The 21,894-nt window shown below is 49.2% G+C and overlaps 3 long non-coding RNA genes across 15 annotated transcripts; all 3 read right to left on the reverse strand.

Moving 5' to 3' along the window:
* Positions 1 to 5,022, reverse strand: LOC144248297 (uncharacterized). Its single transcript, XR_013341678.1, has 5 exons — positions 4,946 to 5,022; positions 4,050 to 4,233; positions 2,254 to 2,424; positions 1,003 to 1,305; positions 1 to 567 (listed from the first exon to the last, which is right to left on the reverse strand). It is a non-coding gene; the product is annotated as an uncharacterized LOC144248297 (long non-coding RNA).
* A 1,626-nt stretch (positions 5,023 to 6,648) lies between these two features.
* Positions 6,649 to 13,277, reverse strand: LOC144248265 (uncharacterized). 13 transcript variants are annotated; one of them, XR_013341646.1, is made up of 5 exons: positions 13,259 to 13,276; positions 13,032 to 13,081; positions 8,897 to 9,067; positions 7,646 to 7,948; positions 6,649 to 7,210 (listed from the first exon to the last, which is right to left on the reverse strand). It is a non-coding gene; the product is annotated as an uncharacterized LOC144248265 (long non-coding RNA). The 13 variants fall into 13 exon arrangements; XR_013341652.1 differs by lacking the exons at positions 13,032 to 13,081; positions 13,259 to 13,276 and adding exons at positions 11,654 to 11,688; positions 12,416 to 12,430; XR_013341650.1 differs by lacking the exons at positions 13,032 to 13,081; positions 13,259 to 13,276 and adding exons at positions 11,654 to 11,688; positions 12,380 to 12,405.
* Positions 13,278 to 15,834: 2,557 nt separating this feature from the next.
* LOC110478585 (uncharacterized) lies at positions 15,835 to 20,849 on the reverse strand. The gene is made up of 5 exons (XR_013341673.1): positions 20,773 to 20,849; positions 19,879 to 20,062; positions 18,084 to 18,254; positions 16,833 to 17,135; positions 15,835 to 16,397 (listed from the first exon to the last, which is right to left on the reverse strand). It is a non-coding gene; the product is annotated as an uncharacterized LOC110478585 (long non-coding RNA).
* Positions 20,850 to 21,894: the final 1,045 nt, after the last annotated feature.

Genomic DNA, 21,894 nt, shown 5'->3' on the forward strand with positions numbered 1-21,894 from the left:
TTCCCTTATTTTGCATCTCCTTTTTATTTAAACCCCCCCCCCCGAAATCCCATCCCTACCACAAGGAATGTGAAGTTCTGGTTCCCCTACCCCCCCCCCGTACGCTATTTGTACAAAGGCCCTGGGGCAGCACACAGCTGGGATTCCACGGAATAAAGCCCAGCTTCAATAATCAGAACAACTGATATTTGTTTACAAATTAGGTGCAGTTTTGTATGGTGCTGCGTACCCTCGGAGCCGAGTCAAGGAAAAAGAGCTACAGCACTGGAACCTAAGTTTTAGCAGCCTAGTCATCTGTAACTTGTGCCATAAAGTAAACCAAGGATAACTACAGTATTATCTGCTGAAGTTCTCTACTGTGGATTTCGGGTACAGCAGCACGTGCTTTACTCCCAACAAAAGCTGCTCAGGTGGGGGGAGCCGGGAAGCCAAGTCTCTCCACTTTGTCTGAACACCATCTTCCAGGAAGGTACTGCTTCTTCTCTCCCAGGCTCCCTTCAGCAAAGTGGCAAATTCAGAATCCGGTGCCACAGGAGGCCCTTGGCTTAAGTCCTTGTGGTTTTCAAACTGTTTAAAAAGCCAAACAAAAAGCATAAGAGAAAAAGAGTGATGAGTATGAAACAAAAATCTCTTCAGCCACCTTTGTTTTGAGATGAGCTCTGCACTGAAGCTCTGGGAGCACAGGCGTGCAGTCCTGCTAGAACAGAGCTGCCCAGCAGTGTCCCCAGGGGCATCTGGAGTGTTCACACTGCTGAGCTGAGAAAAACTCACCAAACCCAGCCCAGGGGCCTGTGATCCTCCACCCACCCGGGGGAACTCCGGGCGCTGTAAACAGAGGCCACAGCGCACACCAGGCTCTGCTGTGCCCGGTGAGGAGTCTCTGTATGAGCCTTGAGCCCTGGTATCGCCCCCCAAACACCACAGAGACCTCTTGTGCCATCAGAGAAAAGCCCTGGAGCAAACGTGTGTCCCCAGCGTGATCAACAAGAGATGCAGAATTACCTCCTCAATAAAAACGCTGTTACTGATGGAAATGTAACCTCTGTCGACAGCGAGGATTTTATAGGAATACTGGCTCAAGAATTCAGTGACTTCAGGGATTCCATACCACAGGTTCCTGGGACTGCTTGGGCATCCAGAGCCTATAGTATCGGTTAAACTGGTAGAGCTGAGGATACTTAGCAGCTTTCAGGGACTCGGGATCTTTGTCACAGAGCTGGAACGTCACGCAGGGAGCAAGGGGTTCTCTCAGAGAGTGCAGGAGGCCAGTGAAAACAGCACCAAGGTCCTCCACGACGTCTGCTCCTAGAAAAGCCAAATAAATTAAACTATTGACATGAGCACGGACACTGGGGCAACCTTCCTTACTTTGGGCCTTGCCAGCAGCCCACAGAGCCTCACGCAGAAAAGAACCGAACGAGATCAAAAAGTGTTCCTAGTGACCTAGACACATGCTCCTGGCCGCTGAGGTACCTGAAAAACCCTCCAGACATCATCAGCTCTTGCTGAAGCAAATAATCCACATTCACTTGTTGTGCCAAAAACACGCCCGGCCCTTAACAGGGAGAGACCCTGCCAGGCACCGCCTCAGAGAAGAACCGAGCTGTACTGGGGGGACACACCCAGCCAACGTGTACAAGTTTAAACAGAATTTTCTCTCAGAACTGGGACTTTCAGCACACCCCAGGTGCTACTCGACTGCCACAGACACACAGAGGGCTTCGTGAGGTGCTCTGGGATTGGCCAGTCCTGCTCCAAGCCCTGCTGATGCCCCTGTGGTTTTAAGGATGTCCTCAAGGAGGTGGTAGAACCTCGCCATATTTGCCCCTGGAGCTTAATTTCTGAGGTTTTCTTTGGGAAACGCATCCACTTCCTACTTAACAATGCAGTCCCCTCTCCTGCTCTCGGGAAGAGCTGCCCACAGGCACGGGAACCACCTCTCCTCTCCTCTGCCCTTAAAACACTGTGTTACTGAGGCCAACTACTTCCAGGCCAAGACTGTCCATGCAGGGACAGTGTCCCTTCTCTTTAGGGTCAGGGAAAAAGGGCAGAAACACCTACAGAGCTTCAATGCCCCTCTTGAGCACAAAGCACCATGAATCTGCACCTCCTGCTGCTTGCAGGGAAGGTAATAAATTGCCTCAAGGTAAAAAATGATAAATGGTAAAAAATTATTGCAAGAGGGTAGAAATTATTCCACTTTCACTCCACTGCTAGAAATTACACATAAAACATAAAAAAAAACCCCTGTACCTGTTCTGTTTTCAGACTGAAGCAACAGCATATTCCTGGCTCCTAACGCAGCAGGGACAACAGCACTGAAGGGAACTGTTTAGATAATCATGTCTTCATTTAAAGATAAGCCAATTCCTTCATCTAAGCCATCACTGCCCTCCATCAGAACAGCCAGCATATCCACGACATCTAATAAGTGAAGGAAAAAATGTAATCAGAGGATCCAGACTAACTGGGAAAACAACAGAGGTAGAATGCAACATTCCAGGAACACAAAGTATCTTTTTAGTTCCCAAAAAAAAACCAACCAAAAAGAAACAAAACAAACAAAAAACCCCACCAAAATGGAAACATTTTATTCGGCCGCCGTGAGGACTTTCTTGGGTTGTTATTGATGTTTGGAGGGGTGTAAGAGCAGTTAACACTTGTGTTTGTGATGCTTTTGCTTGCTTTTGTAACTTTTCCTTTAGTACTTTAATAGTTTTAACTAAAAATGTTTGTTGCTTTGTTGCTATACTAGTTATCTTTCTTAGTGTATTTTTTATAGTTTAATTAGTTTTTAATGTATTTAATATACTTCTTGTAGAAGTATTACAATTTTGTAAAGCATACTGCTTTAATAATGATTTACGTATAAACTTAGGCACTCTATTTTTTTTTTATTCCTGTTGTTGCTTTATTAATAAATGCTTTAAAAGGTTTGGTTTTGTTTTTTTTTTTGCTTAATTTTTATATATGCTGGTAAACTTCTTGGGTCTTTTACCTGATCTATAGCTCGTTGAGTTAGTTGCATTGCCTTTTGACATTTTTTAGGTTTTAGCATAGCTTGTGCCTTGGTGCGAAAATATGGTCTTAAGCTTATCAATTTATCTATAGTTACTTTGTGAAGAGGATCTTTAGGCTGCTTTTGCATAGCTACAGCTTTATTAACTTCTGCTTGCTAGTGTGCACTAAATAAAAGTTTCTGATGCAGTGAGAAAATAAGTTTAGCAAGACTTTTATAATTTTTTGGTAGCAATATATTAGTACTCTAAATATAATTTAGTATTTGCTTAGTTTGTTTATTAGTTACTCTAAATTGACTCACTGTAGCTTGCAACTGTGACAAAAATTTTTTAATCTAATGGTGTAATTTGAGCTGGTAACCTTTTGCTTGCTTGCTGCTGAAAAATTATAGGATAAGCTAGTTCTGCTGCTAGTTCTAAAGTTTGCTTATTTTCTTTGTTTAGTTTTACTTTTGTTAGAGTTGCCTAAACTTCTTTTTGCTCTCTGGCCAGAGCCTTTGTTAGGTCAGACTTTGCCTTAGGGGGTGATTTACTGACAGACAAACTCTGACAAACCGGTGATCTCTGTTTGGGGGGGCTGGAGGAGCCGTGGGCTCACAACCCGACTCTGTTTCCGTGTCCTCAGGCACGGGTCGCAAGGGAGGTAATTCCACTGTAGACACAGCAGGTGGCATGGAAATACTAGGTAATTAATTTTCTCTGCTATAACTTTTATTCTTCTCTAGTGTGAAGTTGCTTGTGCAGCAGCTTTTTTTTCTGCCTGATGTTGTAATAACTCATTGTGATCTACCTTTTACAACTTTTTTAGCTTTTTGGGTGTCTTATCATCATCTAAAATGTCTTCTTATAGTTTATCTTTAAACTTACGCCACTTAGACAACTTATGTACTGTATGAGAATTTATAAAGAGCCCCTTAGCATACCTATATGTTAATAACCTTGGCAGATCTTTATGTAAATTGATGTTTTTAATCTGCCTTTTCTGCAAGAACGCAGTAAATAAATCATATGCTGCTTGCCTCTCCATACCTCTATTGTCAGCGCTGTTGCAGCCCTCCGAGGTCGTCGGCAGCACGTATCGGCCAGGCTTGCCTCTGCAGTCACCTGGGGCACGGTGCACTCTATTTCAATTCAGCACTTTTGCCATCCTGGCTGCATCAGGACCTGAACTCTTTTTCCTCACTCCACCGTGGCGCCTATCACGTCGTGGTCACTATTTGTGTGGAAAAATGACGGGAGACAAGCCCATTCTATAATGCCAACAAGTTTCAGTTTATTCTAAGCACGCATGTACAGTTATACCCGTTATAATGAAGCTCATGCATATTGCAAAACTTAGGCTCCTCATTGGTGTCTCTAGAACAGGTCAAGCCCGCCTTTGGGGCTTCCTCTGCTTGCTTTGTTTTCCCTTACACTTATCTCTTTGCTGACCGTTCTGCTGCCGGGCACCAGCTCACCCAAGGACGTGTGATATTGTTGCTACATCCGCTATTGCTGCACTCTGCAATTTTCAGCTACCGCTTCACTAACTGCATGTAGTCATGGCCTCTCTCCCGAAGCCGCTCATCCACAAAACTCTCCACACATCGATCCGAATTTTCTGGCTCTTTTCCCTCTTTTTTTTTTTTTTTTTTTTTTTTGCCTTTTCCCTATTTTTTTGCCTTTCCCGCATTTTTGGGCTCTTAAACCGTTTCTCTGTGCGACTTTCCCACATTTCCAGATCTTTTTCCCACTTTTCGGCTCTTTCGCCGACTTTGGTCACTCCCCCCCCAATTTCCGAGCTCCCCGATCCCATTTTCGCCCTTTCTTCCCCAATTTTTGGGCTCTTTTCCCATTTTAGGTCACTTTCTCCCCATTCCCGCGTTCCCCCATCCCGATTCAGGGCTCCTCGTCCCGCTTTTTGGCGCTTTTTTCCAGATTTTTACCTTTTTTTCCCCATTTTTCTGGGCTCCCGCCTGGCACATTTCCCGCGTCCGCTCCCTCATGGCGGCCGCGCACGCGCAGGAGCGACCACAGAGACGGTCCATAGAGATGAATGGGAGGTCCTCCAGGAGCATAGAGACGAGCCGGTAGTTCCAAAATACCATAGAGACGAACCGGAAGTCCTCCAAAGACCATAGAGATGAGCCGGACGTTCCATGATACCATAGAGACGAACCGGAAGTCCTCCAAAGACCATAGAGATGAGCCGGACGTTCCATGATACCATAGAGACGAACAGGAAGTCCTCCAGAAATCATAGAGATGAGCCGGAAGTTCCATAATATCATAGAGACGAACCGGAAGTTTTCCAGAAACCATAGAGATTAACCGGAAATTCCATAAAACCATAGAGACGAACAGGAAGTCCGCAGAAACCATAGAGATTAACCGTTGTTGTACGGACAGCGGCCGGCGCAGGGCGGAAAGCTTTAAAGCGCGGTGGCACGGACGGCGGCCGGCGCAGGACAGAAAACCGCCCTCGCCGCCGCCATCCTTCTCCGGCGCCGCCGCGGAGCCGCCTTCAGCCCTCCCCTCACTCACAGACACCGCCCCGCTCGCCGCTCGCTGCCGCCCCTCGCCCTTCCCGCCCCGTCTCGGTGGTTTTGGGGCCGCTCTGGCCCCTCCCGCCCCGTCTCGGTGATTTTGCCGGGGACTGGCTGGGGGCCTGCAGTACCGCCCTGTGTCCACAAGGTGGCAGCATTGCCGCACGCAACCGTCGGGGGCCGCCGCTCGCCTCGGGGCCGCGGGCGGGGCCGGCGGCAAAAAAGAACGGACGCCGTCCCCTGCGGAACGTCCTCGGTAGCAAATGCCCCGAAACATCTCGCGCGGAAAAGAACGCCAACGAAAAAACCCCTGCCTCTAACCCAACAAGAACCAAAAGAAAAAACCTTTTCTTTTAAACTGCATTTCAATGTATTTTATTTTTATATTTTTCATATTTATATTCACATTCTGATTTATAATTCGGATTCAAAGGCCGGCAGGGGAGGGAAGAGGGACGGTGGACAGAGGAGGCAGAGGGGGGGAATGGAACGGAGCAGCGGGGCAGGGACAGGACAGGAAGGAGCCGGGTTTGGAGGGGACATGGAAACGGGGGAAAGAGAGATAACCGAGGGGAATACGGGCAGGAGCATGGAGCGGGAGAGAGAGGGACAGGAGGGGGATCCCTCCCAGCGCCCCGGCTCCCCCCCGGCGCCCCGCCCCGCCCGGGCTGCTGCGCTCGGCAGAGCTCGGCTCCGTTCGGCTGGACTCGGCTCCTCGGCCAGCTTCGGCTACTTTCGGCCACGCTCGGCTATTTCCGGCCGCATTCGCCTCCATTCGCCTCTTCGGCAAAGCTCGGCTCGCCTCGGCTGAACTCGGCAAAGCTCGGCTCCGCTCGCCTCCTCGGCCCCTTTCGGCCGCTTTCGCCCACGCTCGCCTAGTCCCGCCCGCGCCCGCCTCCATTCGCCCATTCCCACAGCTCGGCTCCCTCCGCCCGGCCCCGGCTCCCTCCGGCTCACACATTTCCTCAGGGCACCTCAGCACAGGGCACACAAACTGCAGCCCCTAAAGGCTTGCGGCTCTTTCAACACACGCACTCGTAACTCAGCTCTGGGGACAGAGCTGATGGCCCCTTTAGGACAAGAATAGTTACATCTAAAAGCAATTCCCTCATTTTGCATCTCCTTTTTATTGAACCCCCCCAAAATCCCATACATATCACAAGGAATGTGAAGTTCTGGTTCCCCTACCCCCCCCCCGTACGCTATTTGTACAAAGGCCCTGGGGCAGCACACAGCTGGGATTCCACGGAATAAAGCCCAGCTTCAATAATCAGAACAACTGATATTTGTTTACAAATTAGGTGCAGTTTTGTATGGTGCTGCGTACCCTCGGAGCCGAGTCAAGGAAAAAGAGCTACAGCACTGGAACCTAAGTTTTAGCAGCCTAGTCATCTGTAACTTGTGCCATAAAGTAAACCAAGGATAACTACAGTATTATCTGCTGAAGTTCTCTACTGTGGATTTCGGGTACAGCAGCACGTGCTTTACTCCCAACAAAAGCTGCTCAGGTGGGGGGAGCCGGGAAGCCAAGTCTCTCCACTTTGTCTGAACACCATCTTCCAGGAAGGTACTGCTTCTTCTCTCCCAGGCTCCCTTCAGCAAAGTGGCAAATTCAGAATCCGGTGCCACAGGAGGCCCTTGGCTTAAGTCCTTGTGGTTTTCAAACTGTTTAAAAAGCCAAACAAAAAGCATAAGAGAAAAAGAGTGATGAGTATGAAACAAAAATCTCTTCAGCCACCTTTGTTTTGAGATGAGCTCTGCACTGAAGCTCTGGGAGCACAGGCGTGCAGTCCTGCTAGAACAGAGCTGCCCAGCAGTGTCCCCAGGGGCATCTGGAGTGTTCACACTGCTGAGCTGAGAAAAACTCACCAAACCCAGCCCAGGGGCCTGTGATCCTCCACCCACCCGGGGGAACTCCGGGCGCTGTAAACAGAGGCCACAGCGCACACCAGGCTCTGCTGTGCCCGGTGAGGAGTCTCTGTATGAGCCTTGAGCCCTGGTATCGCCCCCCAAACACCACAGAGACCTCTTGTGCCATCAGAGAAAAGCCCTGGAGCAAACGTGTGTCCCCAGCGTGATCAACAAGAGATGCAGAATTACCTCCTCAATAAAAACGCTGTTACTGATGGAAATGTAACCTCTGTCGACAGCGAGGATTTTATAGGAATACTGGCTCAAGAATTCAGTGACTTCAGGGATTCCATACCACAGGTTCCTGGGACTGCTTGGGCATCCAGAGCCTATAGTATCGGTTAAACTGGTAGAGCTGAGGATACTTAGCAGCTTTCAGGGACTCGGGATCTTTGTCACAGAGCTGGAACGTCACGCAGGGAGCAAGGGGTTCTCTCAGAGAGTGCAGGAGGCCAGTGAAAACAGCACCAAGGTCCTCCACGACGTCTGCTCCTAGAAAAGCCAAATAAATTAAACTATTGACATGAGCACGGACACTGGGGCAACCTTCCTTACTTTGGGCCTTGCCAGCAGCCCACAGAGCCTCACGCAGAAAAGAACCGAACGAGATCAAAAAGTGTTCCTAGTGACCTAGACACATGCTCCTGGCCGCTGAGGTACCTGAAAAACCCTCCAGACATCATCAGCTCTTGCTGAAGCAAATAATCCACATTCACTTGTTGTGCCAAAAACACGCCCGGCCCTTAACAGGGAGAGACCCTGCCAGGCACCGCCTCAGAGAAGAACCGAGCTGTACTGGGGGGACACACCCAGCCAACGTGTACAAGTTTAAACAGAATTTTCTCTCAGAACTGGGACTTTCAGCACACCCCAGGTGCTACTCGACTGCCACAGACACACAGAGGGCTTCGTGAGGTGCTCTGGGATTGGCCAGTCCTGCTCCAAGCCCTGCTGATGCCCCTGTGGTTTTAAGGATGTCCTCAAGGAGGTGGTAGAACCTCGCCATATTTGCCCCTGGAGCTTAATTTCTGAGGTTTTCTTTGGGAAACGCATCCACTTCCTACTTAACAATGCAGTCCCCTCTCCTGCTCTCGGGAAGAGCTGCCCACAGGCACGGGAACCACCTCTCCTCTCCTCTGCCCTTAAAACACTGTGTTACTGAGGCCAACTACTTCCAGGCCAAGACTGTCCATGCAGGGACAGTGTCCCTTCTCTTTAGGGTCAGGGAAAAAGGGCAGAAACACCTACAGAGCTTCAATGCCCCTCTTGAGCACAAAGCACCATGAATCTGCACCTCCTGCTGCTTGCAGGGAAGGTAATAAATTGCCTCAAGGTAAAAAATGATAAATGGTAAAAAATTATTGCAAGAGGGTAGAAATTATTCCACTTTCACTCCACTGCTAGAAATTACACATAAAACATAAAAAAAAACCCCTGTACCTGTTCTGTTTTCAGACTGAAGCAACAGCATATTCCTGGCTCCTAACGCAGCAGGGACAACAGCACTGAAGGGAACTGTTTAGATAATCATGTCTTCATTTAAAGATAAGCCAATTCCTTCATCTAAGCCATCACTGCCCTCCATCAGAACAGCCAGCATATCCACGACATCTAATAAGTGAAGGAAAAAATGTAATCAGAGGATCCAGACTAACTGGGAAAACAACAGAGGTAGAATGCAACATTCCAGGAACACAAGGTATCTTTCTAGTTCCCCCCCAAAAAAAACCCAAAACAAAACAAAACCGAAGATAAAACCAACCAACCAACCAAACAAACAAACAAAAAAAACCCCTTAAATTAGTAACAACAAGATAACTATTTCTACCTCAATAAACCTATAATGCCTCGAACCATTCCAGGGAGGGCGGCAGGAGGGGCGGGCAGAGCCAGGGCCCCGCTCAGCCGCCCCGGCGGCATTTTCCGGCACGCGGCCGCTCCCGGCGTCTGGAGAGGGGCGCGGGGCCGGGAAAGGCGGCGCAGCCCTGCTCCGATGCCGCTCGGCCGCGGCCCGGGAGCGCTGCGACCGCGCCTCCGCCGCCCGCCGGCACCGGCCCCGGCCGCCCTCGGCCCGCGGGGCCGCCTCCAGCCCACCCCTCACTCACAGACACCGCCCCGCTCGCCGCTCGCCCCTCGCTCCCGCCCCTCCCGCCGCTTCGGCCGGGCTCCGGCTGGGGGGCTGCAGTACCGCCCTGTGCCCACAAGGCGGCAGCACTTGTCCAGAGGGTCCGCGACACGATGGCGGCCCGTGGGGACCTTGACGGAGAAAGGCGTTTTTGCCCATGCCTGTCGGCTCCCGCCAAAAACCCGCACGCTCGCGGTGCTGCTGACCCCACAGCCCGTGTGCACGGCACCCGAACCGCCGCGGAAAATCCCGTCGGGGGGCGCCGGCCGTGCGGGTAATTCAGGCAGTGTAAAAAACAGACACGGGTCCTCGAATTTCAACGTCCTCGTTTTCGCGCCCTCTCGAGAAGGTCAAGCGAGGCCGCGCCACGCCACTCCCAAGATGGCGGCCGCGGGCTGCAGTACCGCTCTCTGCCCACACGGCGGCAGCACCGCGCCGTCCCCGCCGGCACGGCCTCGGCAGCGAACGCCCCAAAGCGTCCGCGCGGGAAAGAACGGAACAAAAAGCCTGCCTGCGACCCGACAGGAACCGAAAGAAAAAAGCTTTCCTCTTAAACTGCATTGCAACAGGGTTTGTTTTTATATTTTTCAGATTTATACTCACAGTCGGATTTGTAATGGATACTGATGGAAAACTGTATTTTTATAATTTCTTACATTTATTCCTATTCTATTTTTTTATACATATCTTATTAGATTGCTTACATATTTCTATAGTTAGATTTAGATTTCTAAAAGGTTTATATTGCTTAAAATAAAACCCTGCCTCTATCCAAGTAAAAATCTTTTAAAAAACCCCCTTTATTTAAACTCCATTTAAATGTATCTCTATTTTTCGCATTTATATTCAAATTTATATTTTAAATGTAGATTGATGTATGATGCTATTTATAGTCTATCTCTTCCTAATACTAATTTTAATTTCTATTTTATATTTTTATATATACACCTGTATACATTGATTATATATTTCCATATTTAGAATGATATCAAACTAAAATGTATATTCATCTCTTTTCCATTAAAACCCTGCCTCCAACCAAATAAAAACAAAAAAAGCCCTTTCTTTAAACGATTTTCGAATATTTTTTTTTTTCATCATTATAGTCACACTTGAACTTCTACTTTATATAGATGTATTTATAAATATATTTTATATATATATATAATAAGTTAGCGAGATAGATAAATTATTTTTTAAATTCTATTTCGTACACACTGCTAATATTTATATTTACTTACCTTTGAATTTTCATATAGATCTTAACGTATTTAGGATATATTTCTATACAAAGACTTCTAATTTTATTTCTATTCATAATTTTAATAATAAAACCCCTACCTAATACCAAATAGAAAATAAAAATCCCCGTTATTCTAAATTATATTTAAATATTTCTATACTTCTATTTTTGATTTTTACAAGTACTTATCTATTCTATCACAACATATTGAGGTACTATATTTCAATATATAGTATTTATGACATGAAATGCGTTGTAATAAGACACATACAGTAAAATATGCATTAGGTACTGTATTGATTCCTATTGTTTTGTAATATTCATATATCCACATGTATTAATTATACATTTCTATATGGACATTTATGTTTATAATCGATATTTATATGCATATAAACATATAAAATACTCCATATCAAACAAGGTTATACCTAATAGTAATGGACAGCATTATTTATGTTACATGTTTCATTTATATGTTTTCCATTTACATTTAAAATTGAAGTTTTATATTCCCATTATCATGTTTATGCATGTGTTCTATTTCATTAGAATTATAGTTAAAACTTTGCAGTTATAATCTAATTCCTAAAAATAAAATGCCAAAACAAACAGCATCAAATTCCCACCAATACCGTCCAAAAAATTCAGAAAGGCTCCACCAGCCAACCAACTACCAGCAAAAAAACCCGCACTACACTCCTTTCATTAGCAGCTCTTATCACGTCACAAAAACGAAACAAACATTTAAAAAAACCCTATAGAAACCCACACAGCAAATCACAAAAACCACTATAAAGGAAAAAAAAAAAAAAGCCAACTAACTTACCATACTTCAAACCATACAAGAGACTCCCAACGATCCTAAAAAAAATAGTAACCAAAATTCTACCACTACACTAACTCATAAAGAGAACCCAATGCTCTATAAAATTAACTAAAAAAAACCCACCAAATAATTACAGATATAAAAATAAGGGAACCACGAAGAAACAAAAAATTCACCCCCCAGATAAAATAAACACCTAAAGAGATCCACCATGGAAATGCCCATGTTCACAAAAATAAAACCAATAAAAAACAACAACCAAACACATCAAACGACAAAAAAATACATATTAACAACAACAAAATAAGTTCCTAACTCAAGAAACAAAAATTGCCTCAAAACAAAAAAACCACCTAGAAATAAACACGTCGCCAAAAGAGAAATGTAACTACAAACAATATCTCCCAAGTTCTCTGCAACAATGAAACATACACGGCAATCAAATAAGCCAAATGAATGAAACCCCTATAATATAATAAATAAGAATGCATTCATCAATATTAAAGAAAACCTCACCGATTAACTCCAGGGCACTCCCTCAAGCCCACCAAAAAAACCACTACGCACTCGCGCTAATAAAAGCCTCCACAACCGAATTGAAAAACGACCCTCTACTCCATGCTACGACCCATAAAAACCAGTGTAAACCTTTAGAAACGCATCCTTAAAAAACATAAGAACCGATCAAAAAGAAATCAAACAACAACACTCAACCCAAAAAAAAACCTTGTCACGAGCACCCGAAGCAAGAACCGTAACAACCAAGAAGTGCCCGAGGCCCTTCTCCTACAGCGACGCCGATCAAAAGCCACCGATCCCAGGAGCTCCTCAGGAGCGCCTCAAAAGCAGCGCAGCGAGGGAGGCTGGAAGATGCGGAGCCGCGCTCCCGGCCCCGGGCGCAGCGCGGCTCCGGCAGGAAAGCGGCTCCTCCGGCAGGCAGAGGCGGCGCCGCGCCGGCAGACCCCCGCCCGCTGCCCCCGGCCCGGCGGGGCCGGCACCGGGCCCGGGGGGCCCCGGCGGCGCCCGAGCCCCGCGCCCGGAGCGGACGGAGCGGCGGCACCGGCCGGCACCGGCGCGGCGCCCGCGCCGCCTCCCCCGCCCGCCGGCCCGGCCAAAGCTCCGCTCGGCTCCGCACGGCTCGCACCGGCGCGGCTCCGGCGGGCCCGCGGCAGCCCAGCCGCGCCCAGCTCCCCTTCCGCCCCGGCCAGCCCCGGCACTGCCGCCAGGGCTCCGCGCCGCACCCTTCGCTGCCGGGCCGGGGGCAGAAGAAGCGCCCCGAATGCAGCGGCACAGCCCGATCCCCGCCCTGCCAGCGCTGCCACGGCTGCAGCTCCCTTCCTCTGAAGGCCCGACACTGACGCCATGCTCCGGCGCTCACCTCACCCCAACAAGGGCACAGAAATGTAGGCTTCCCTTCAACTGCGTCCCCTAGAAGAGAAGAAAAGAAGCGGCTTGCCTCAAATGATGGCAAAAGGGGGCTTCTTACCTCAATCCAAACCCCTTAAAAGGCGGGACCACAGGACTGCCCCCTCCAATTCAACCTCAGGATGACGAAATTTCAAGGGAAAGGAGAAAAGTCCCGGCTAAAAAAGCGCACCAGCTCACCTGCTCGGCTGCTGCTTCTCGGCACAAAGGTTTGTCCCTCGGCTCCTCCTTTGAGCAATGCTCCACGTATCCAGGTGATCCCCCGGACCCTGTCCGAAGCACCCACCGTCCTTCCAGGAGATAGCCCCTGGAGTCCCCCATAAACTCCTCTTCTCCAGCAGCTTCATGCAAAACCGATGGGAGGAAAACCCCCTAAATCAGCCGCCGGAGGAGCCGCCCCCTCCTCATCATCCTCTCAGCTCACACCTGTGGCTGCTCTGAGCCCTCATCATCCTAATAACTCACACCTGGGGCTGCTCTGAGCCCTCCTCATCATCCTCACAGCTCACACTTGGGGCCTACTCTGTGCCCTCCTCATCATCCTAACAGCTCACACCTGCCACTGTTTCCACTCTCCAACAGCGTCTCTCCGTCTCCAGCACACAGCCCACTTCTCACAGATACAGATTCAACAGAAATCTGCTACGGCTGTCGGCTTTTCTTAATCCACCTGGTTACACAATTAAAACACATACATGCTCTGATGGTGATTGAAAGAAAGCTTTCCCCTGGAGAAAACAGTCCTTTTGCTGGCACACTTTGCTACACCTTTGGAAAAAGCAGAATCGGCACCGACTCCTAAGACCCCTGCCGAGGAACCCAGCCCTGCTTGGGATACCCAAAGCAGCAGACCTCGAAAAAGGAGGGGAAAAGTCAAGCTTGGAGTGGAAAAAGAGGACAGAAGTACAGCAGCCTTTAAAAATGCCTGCACGGAGCAATAGTGGGAACCAGACATATTTATTCTTTCCTTGCTTTCTGTGATGACATAAATAGGAAGTAAAAACACGTTAAACAAAAGGCAGAGCTAGGATTTTACAGGTCTTTATTTTGGCAGGCTGCATGACAAACGCCTCTTCCGGGACTGCGACACGTTTGGGGGAATGGCAGAGAACGGAGGCAAAAGGTGCCGGGAGCCCTTTCTGTTCCCTTCAGCCCCTGCAGCTGCTCCGCTGGTTTCAGGGCACTTGCTTGGTTCGTTCCTAGAGAAAAAGGCTAGGGCATGATTTTCAAAACTACTGCCCATCCACAGTCAGAGTTTCCTACATTCCTGGGTACAAATGAGTGGTCGAGAGAGGGCTTCTTTCCAAATGAGGTTAGCCATAGCTTCCTATTCTTTACCAATAGCTGTGAAAACGAAACACTTGCCCGGTTTTAGTATTCTACACACACCCCTCCCAGGGAATTTTGGGGCAGCTTTGGGTCCCTCTGCGGGACGGCACCCAGCGTGACCCCCTCCCCTCATTCGCCACCCACCCGCTCCTCCACCGCAGTGTGCGTCCCTCTCCTAGCGACCTTGGGGTGCCCCAAATGCCATCAGAGGCCCGAGGCTTCATCCCCTAACCCTGACCCCCGAAGAAGGCACAGGACGAGTCCAACTGCCCCGGACAGCAGCCCAGCACTCCCTTCCAGCCCTTCCCACGCCTCCATCCCCCCAGAAAGGGACTCCGCCGCAACAAGAAAGGGGGGGGCAGCCCCCAGAAGGCTCGAAGCTCCTGCCCCGCCTCGCTGTCGCGGGCCAGGGGCAGAAAGAGGGAGCGGCAGAGGCGGCGGGGACGCGGCACGGCCGGCACGGCACGGAGCGGGGGCCGCTCGCAGCGCGATGCCGGCGGAGCCGCGGGTCCGGCAGCGCCGGGGCGGGGTCCGAGCGGCGCGGGGGATCCGCCGAGAGCTCCGGCTCCGTGCGGGGACTCCCGCAAGGCCCGGGGGGCGCCGGGCTCCGGCCCTCGGGGCTTTATTCTCCGGCGCCCCGAGCCCCGCGGCTGCGGGGGAAAGAAGCGAAGGGGCGACGGGAAGAGAGGAGGGAGAGCGGGACATGCGAAAGGGCGGGGAGGAAGGTCGGGCTGCGGAGGAAAGCGGGCGGGGAAGGGAAAGGCCGGCAGGGCAGCAAGAGGGACGGGGCACAGAGGAGGGAGAGAGGGGGAATGGAACGGAGCAGCGGGGCAGGGACAGGACAGGAAGGAGCCGGGTTTGGGGGGGACATGGAAACGGGGGAAAGAGAGGTAACTGAATACGGGCAGGAGCATGGAGCGGGAGAGAGAGGGACAGGAGGGGATCCTCCCGGCACCCCGGCTCCGCCCCGGCTCAGCCCCGCCCGGGCTGCTGCGCTCGGCAGAGCTCGGCTCCGTTCGGCTGGACTCGGCTCCTCGGCCAGCTTCGGCTACTTTCGGCCACGCTCGGCTATTTCCGGCCGCATTCGCCTCCATTCGCCTCTTCGGCAAAGCTCGGCTCGCCTCGGCTGAACTCGGCAAAGCTCGGCTCCGCTCGCCTCCTCGGCCCCTTTCGGCCGCTTTCGCCCACGCTCGCCTAGTCCAGCCCGCGCCCGCCTCCATTCGCCCATTCCCACAGCTCGGCTCCCTCCGCCCGGCCCCGGCTCCCTCCGGCTCACACATTTCCTCAGGGCACCTCAGCACAGGGCACACAAACTGCAGCCCCTAAAGGCTTGCGGCTCTTTCAACACACACACTCGTAACTCAGCTCTGGGGACAGAGCTGACGGCTCCTCTAGGACAAGAATAGTTACACGTAAAAGCAATTCCCTTATTTTGCATCTCCTTTTTATTTAAACCCCCCCCCCCCGAAATCCCATCCCTACCACAAGGAATGTGAAGTTCTGGTTCCCCTACCCCCCCCCCGTACGCTATTTGTACAAAGGCCCTGGGGCAGCACACAGCTGGGATTCCACGGAATAAAGCCCAGCTTCAATAATCAGAACAACTGATATTTGTTTACAAATTAGGTGCAGTTTTGTATGGTGCTGCGTACCCTCGGAGCCGAGTCAAGGAAAAAGAGCTACAGCACTGGAACCTAAGTTTTAGCAGCCTAGTCATCTGTAACTTGTGCCATAAAGTAAACCAAGGATAACTACAGTATTATCTGCTGAAGTTCTCTACTGTGGATTTCGGGTACAGCAGCACGTGCTTTACTCCCAACAAAAGCTGCTCAGGTGGGGGGAGCCGGGAAGCCAAGTCTCTCCACTTTGTCTGAACACCATCTTCCAGGAAGGTACTGCTTCTTCTCTCCCAGGCTCCCTTCAGCAAAGTGGCAAATTCAGAATCCGGTGCCACAGGAGGCCCTTGGCTTAAGTCCTTGTGGTTTTCAAACTGTTTAAAAAGCCAAACAAAAAGCATAAGAGAAAAAGAGTGATGAGTATGAAACAAAAATCTCTTCAGCCACCTTTGTTTTGAGATGAGCTCTGCACTGAAGCTCTGGGAGCACAGGCGTGCAGTCCTGCTAGAACAGAGCTGCCCAGCAGTGTCCCCAGGGGCATCTGGAGTGTTCACACTGCTGAGCTGAGAAAAACTCACCAAACCCAGCCCAGGGGCCTGTGATCCTCCACCCACCCGGGGGAACTCCGGGCGCTGTAAACAGAGGCCACAGCGCACACCAGGCTCTGCTGTGCCCGGTGAGGAGTCTCTGTATGAGCCTTGAGCCCTGGTATCGCCCCCCAAACACCACAGAGACCTCTTGTGCCATCAGAGAAAAGCCCTGGAGCAAACGTGTGTCCCCAGCGTGATCAACAAGAGATGCAGAATTACCTCCTCAATAAAAACGCTGTTACTGATGGAAATGTAACCTCTGTCGACAGCGAGGATTTTATAGGAATACTGGCTCAAGAATTCAGTGACTTCAGGGATTCCATACCACAGGTTCCTGGGACTGCTTGGGCATCCAGAGCCTATAGTATCGGTTAAACTGGTAGAGCTGAGGATACTTAGCAGCTTTCAGGGACTCGGGATCTTTGTCACAGAGCTGGAACGTCACGCAGGGAGCAAGGGGTTCTCTCAGAGAGTGCAGGAGGCCAGTGAAAACAGCACCAAGGTCCTCCACGACGTCTGCTCCTAGAAAAGCCAAATAAATTAAACTATTGACATGAGCACGGACACTGGGGCAACCTTCCTTACTTTGGGCCTTGCCAGCAGCCCACAGAGCCTCACGCAGAAAAGAACCGAACGAGATCAAAAAGTGTTCCTAGTGACCTAGACACATGCTCCTGGCCGCTGAGGTACCTGAAAAACCCTCCAGACATCATCAGCTCTTGCTGAAGCAAATAATCCACATTCACTTGTTGTGCCAAAAACACGCCCGGCCCTTAACAGGGAGAGACCCTGCCAGGCACCGCCTCAGAGAAGAACCGAGCTGTACTGGGGGGACACACCCAGCCAACGTGTACAAGTTTAAACAGAATTTTCTCTCAGAACTGGGACTTTCAGCACACCCCAGGTGCTACTCGACTGCCACAGACACACAGAGGGCTTCGTGAGGTGCTCTGGGATTGGCCAGTCCTGCTCCAAGCCCTGCTGATGCCCCTGTGGTTTTAAGGATGTCCTCAAGGAGGTGGTAGAACCTCGCCATATTTGCCCCTGGAGCTTAATTTCTGAGGTTTTCTTTGGGAAACGCATCCACTTCCTACTTAACAATGCAGTCCCCTCTCCTGCTCTCGGGAAGAGCTGCCCACAGGCACGGGAACCACCTCTCCTCTCCTCTGCCCTTAAAACACTGTGTTACTGAGGCCAACTACTTCCAGGCCAAGACTGTCCATGCAGGGACAGTGTCCCTTCTCTTTAGGGTCAGGGAAAAAGGGCAGAAACACCTACAGAGCTTCAATGCCCCTCTTGAGCACAAAGCACCATGAATCTGCACCTCCTGCTGCTTGCAGGGAAGGTAATAAATTGCCTCAAGGTAAAAAATGATAAATGGTAAAAAATTATTGCAAGAGGGTAGAAATTATTCCACTTTCACTCCACTGCTAGAAATTACACATAAAACATAAAAAAAAAACCCTGTACCTGTTCTGTTTTCAGACTGAAGCAACAGCATATTCCTGGCTCCTAACGCAGCAGGGACAACAGCACTGAAGGGAACTGTTTAGATAATCATGTCTTCATTTAAAGATAAGCCAATTCCTTCATCTAAGCCATCACTGCCCTCCATCAGAACAGCCAGCATATCCACGACATCTAATAAGTGAAGGAAAAAATGTAATCAGAGGATCCAGACTAACTGGGAAAACAACAGAGGTAGAATGCAACATTCCAGGAACACAAAGTATCTTTTTAGTTCCCAAAAAAAAACCAACCAAAAAGAAACAAAACAAACAAAAAACCCCACCAAAATGGAAACATTTTATTCGGCCGCCGTGAGGACTTTCTTGGGTTGTTATTGATGTTTGGAGGGGTGTAAGAGCAGTTAACACTTGTGTTTGTGATGCTTTTGCTTGCTTTTGTAACTTTTCCTTTAGTACTTTAATAGTTTTAACTAAAAATGTTTGTTGCTTTGTTGCTATACTAGTTATCTTTCTTAGTGTATTTTTTATAGTTTAATTAGTTTTTAATGTATTTAATATACTTCTTGTAGAAGTATTACAATTTTGTAAAGCATACTGCTTTAATAATGATTTACGTATAAACTTAGGCACTCTATTTTTTTTTTATTCCTGTTGTTGCTTTATTAATAAATGCTTTAAAAGGTTTGGTTTTGGTTTTTTTTTGCTTAATTTTTATATATGCTGGTAAACTTCTTGGGTCTTTTACCTGATCTATAGCTCGTTGAGTTAGTTGCATTGCCTTTTGACATTTTTTAGGTTTTAGCATAGCTTGTGCCTTGGTGCGAAAATATGGTCTTAAGCTTATCAATTTATCTATAGTTACTTTGTGAAGAGGATCTTTAGGCTGCTTTTGCATAGCTACAGCTTTATTAACTTCTGCTTGCTAGTGTGCACTAAATAAAAGTTTCTGATGCAGTGAGAAAATAAGTTTAGCAAGACTTTTATAATTTTTTGGTAGCAATATATTAGTACTCTAAATATAATTTAGTATTTGCTTAGTTTGTTTATTAGTTACTCTAAATTGACTCACTGTAGCTTGCAACTGTGACAAAAATTTTTTAATCTAATGGTGTAATTTGAGCTGGTAACCTTTTGCTTGCTTGCTGCTGAAAAATTATAGGATAAGCTAGTTCTGCTGCTAGTTCTAAAGTTTGCTTATTTTCTTTGTTTAGTTTTACTTTTGTTAGAGTTGCCTAAACTTCTTTTTGCTCTCTGGCCAGAGCCTTTGTTAGGTCAGACTTTGCCTTAGGGGGTGATTTACTGACAGACAAACTCTGACAAACCGGTGATCTCTGTTTGGGGGGGCTGGAGGAGCCGTGGGCTCACAACCCGACTCTGTTTCCGTGTCCTCAGGCACGGGTCGCAAGGGAGGTAATTCCACTGTAGACACAGCAGGTGGCATGGAAATACTAGGTAATTAATTTTCTCTGCTATAACTTTTATTCTTCTCTAGTGTGAAGTTGCTTGTGCAGCAGCTTTTTTTTCTGCCTGATGTTGTAATAACTCATTGTGATCTACCTTTTACAACTTTTTTAGCTTTTTGGGTGTCTTATCATCATCTAAAATGTCTTCTTATAGTTTATCTTTAAACTTACGCCACTTAGACAACTTATGTACTGTATGAGAATTTATAAAGAGCCCCTTAGCATACCTATATGTTAATAACCTTGGCAGATCTTTATGTAAATTGATGTTTTTAATCTGCCTTTTCTGCAAGAACGCAGTAAATAAATCATATGCTGCTTGCCTCTCCATACCTCTATTGTCAGCGCTGTTGCAGCCCTCCGAGGTCGTCGGCAGCACGTATCGGCCAGGCTTGCCTCTGCAGTCACCTGGGGCACGGTGCACTCTATTTCAATTCAGCACTTTTGCCATCCTGGCTGCATCAGGACCTGAACTCTTTTTCCTCACTCCACCGTGGCGCCTATCACGTCGTGGTCACTATTTGTGTGGAAAAATGACGGGAGACAAGCCCATTCTATAATGCCAACAAGTTTCAGTTTATTCTAAGCACGCATGTACAGTTATACCCGTTATAATGAAGCTCATGCATATTGCAAAACTTAGGCTCCTCATTGGTGTCTCTAGAACAGGTCAAGCTCGCCTTTGGGGCTTCCTCTGCTTGCTTTGTTTTCCCTTACACTTATCTCTTTGCTGACCGTTCTGCTGCCGGGCACCAGCTCACCCAAGGACGTGTGATATTGTTGCTACATCCGCTATTGCTGCACTCTGCAATTTTCAGCTACCGCTTCACTAACTGCATGTAGTCATGGCCTCTCTCCCGAAGCCGCTCATCCACAAAACTCTCCACACCATGATCCGAATTTTCTGGCTCTTTTCCCTCTTTTTTTTTTTTTTTTTTTTTTGCCTTTTCCCTATTTTTTTGCCTTTCCCGCATTTTTGGGCTCTTAAACCGTTTCTCTGTGCGACTTTCCCACATTTCCAGATCTTTTTCCCACTTTTCGGCTCTTTCGCCGACTTTGGTCACTCCCCCCCCAATTTCCGAGCTCCCCGATCCCATTTTCGCCCTTTCTTCCCCAATTTTTGGGCTCTTTTCCCATTTTAGGTCACTTTCTCCCCATTCCCGCGTTCCCCCATCCCGATTCAGGGCTCCTCGTCCCGCTTTTTGGCGCTTTTTTCCAGATTTTTACCTTTTTTTCCCCATTTTTCTGGGCTCCCGCCTGGCACATTTCCCGCGTCCGCTCCCTCATGGCGGCCGCGCACGCGCAGGAGCGACCACAGAGACGGTCCATAGAGATGAATGGGAGGTCCTCCAGGAGCATAGAGACGAGCCGGTAGTTCCAAAATACCATAGAGACGAACCGGAAGTCCTCCAAAGACCATAGAGATGAGCCGGACGTTCCATGATACCATAGAGACGAACCGGAAGTCCTCCAAAGACCATAGAGATGAGCCGGACGTTCCATGATACCATAGAGACGAACAGGAAGTCCTCCAGAAATCATAGAGATGAGCCGGAAGTTCCATAATATCATAGAGACGAACCGGAAGTTTTCCAGAAACCATAGAGATTAACCGGAAATTCCATAAAACCATAGAGACGAACAGGAAGTCCGCAGAAACCATAGAGATTAACCGTTGTTGTACGGACAGCGGCCGGCGCAGGGCGGAAAGCTTTAAAGCGCGGTGGCACGGACGGCGGCCGGCGCAGGACAGAAAACCGCCCTCGCCGCCGCCATCCTTCTCCGGCGCCGCCGCGGAGCCGCCTTCAGCCCTCCCCTCACTCACAGACACCGCCCCGCTCGCCGCTCGCTGCCGCCCCTCGCCCTTCCCGCCCCGTCTCGGTGGTTTTGGGGCCGCTCTGGCCCCTCCCGCCCCGTCGCGGTGATTTTGCCGGGGACTGGCTGGGGGCCTGCAGTACCGCCCTGTGTCCACAAGGTGGCAGCATTGCCGCACGCAACCGTCGGGGGCCGCCGCTCGCCTCGGGGCCGCGGGCGGGGCCGGCGGCAAAAAAGAACGGGCGCCGTCCCCTGCGGAACGTCCTCGGTAGCAAATGCCCCGAAACATCTCGCGCGGAAAAGAACGCCAACGAAAAAACCCCTGCCTCTAACCCAACAAGAACCAAAAGAAAAAACCTTTTCTTTTAAACTGCATTTCAATGTATTTTATTTTTATATTTTTCATATTTATATTCACATTCTGATTTATAATTCGGATTCAAAGGCCGGCAGGGGAGGGAAGAGGGACGGTGGACAGAGGAGGCAGAGGGGGGGAATGGAACGGAGCAGCGGGGCAGGGACAGGACAGGAAGG

This window comes from Lonchura striata, chromosome Z (genome assembly GCF_046129695.1).
Source record: "Lonchura striata isolate bLonStr1 chromosome Z, bLonStr1.mat, whole genome shotgun sequence".
In the NCBI taxonomy this organism is placed as follows: Eukaryota; Metazoa; Chordata; class Aves; order Passeriformes; family Estrildidae; genus Lonchura; species Lonchura striata.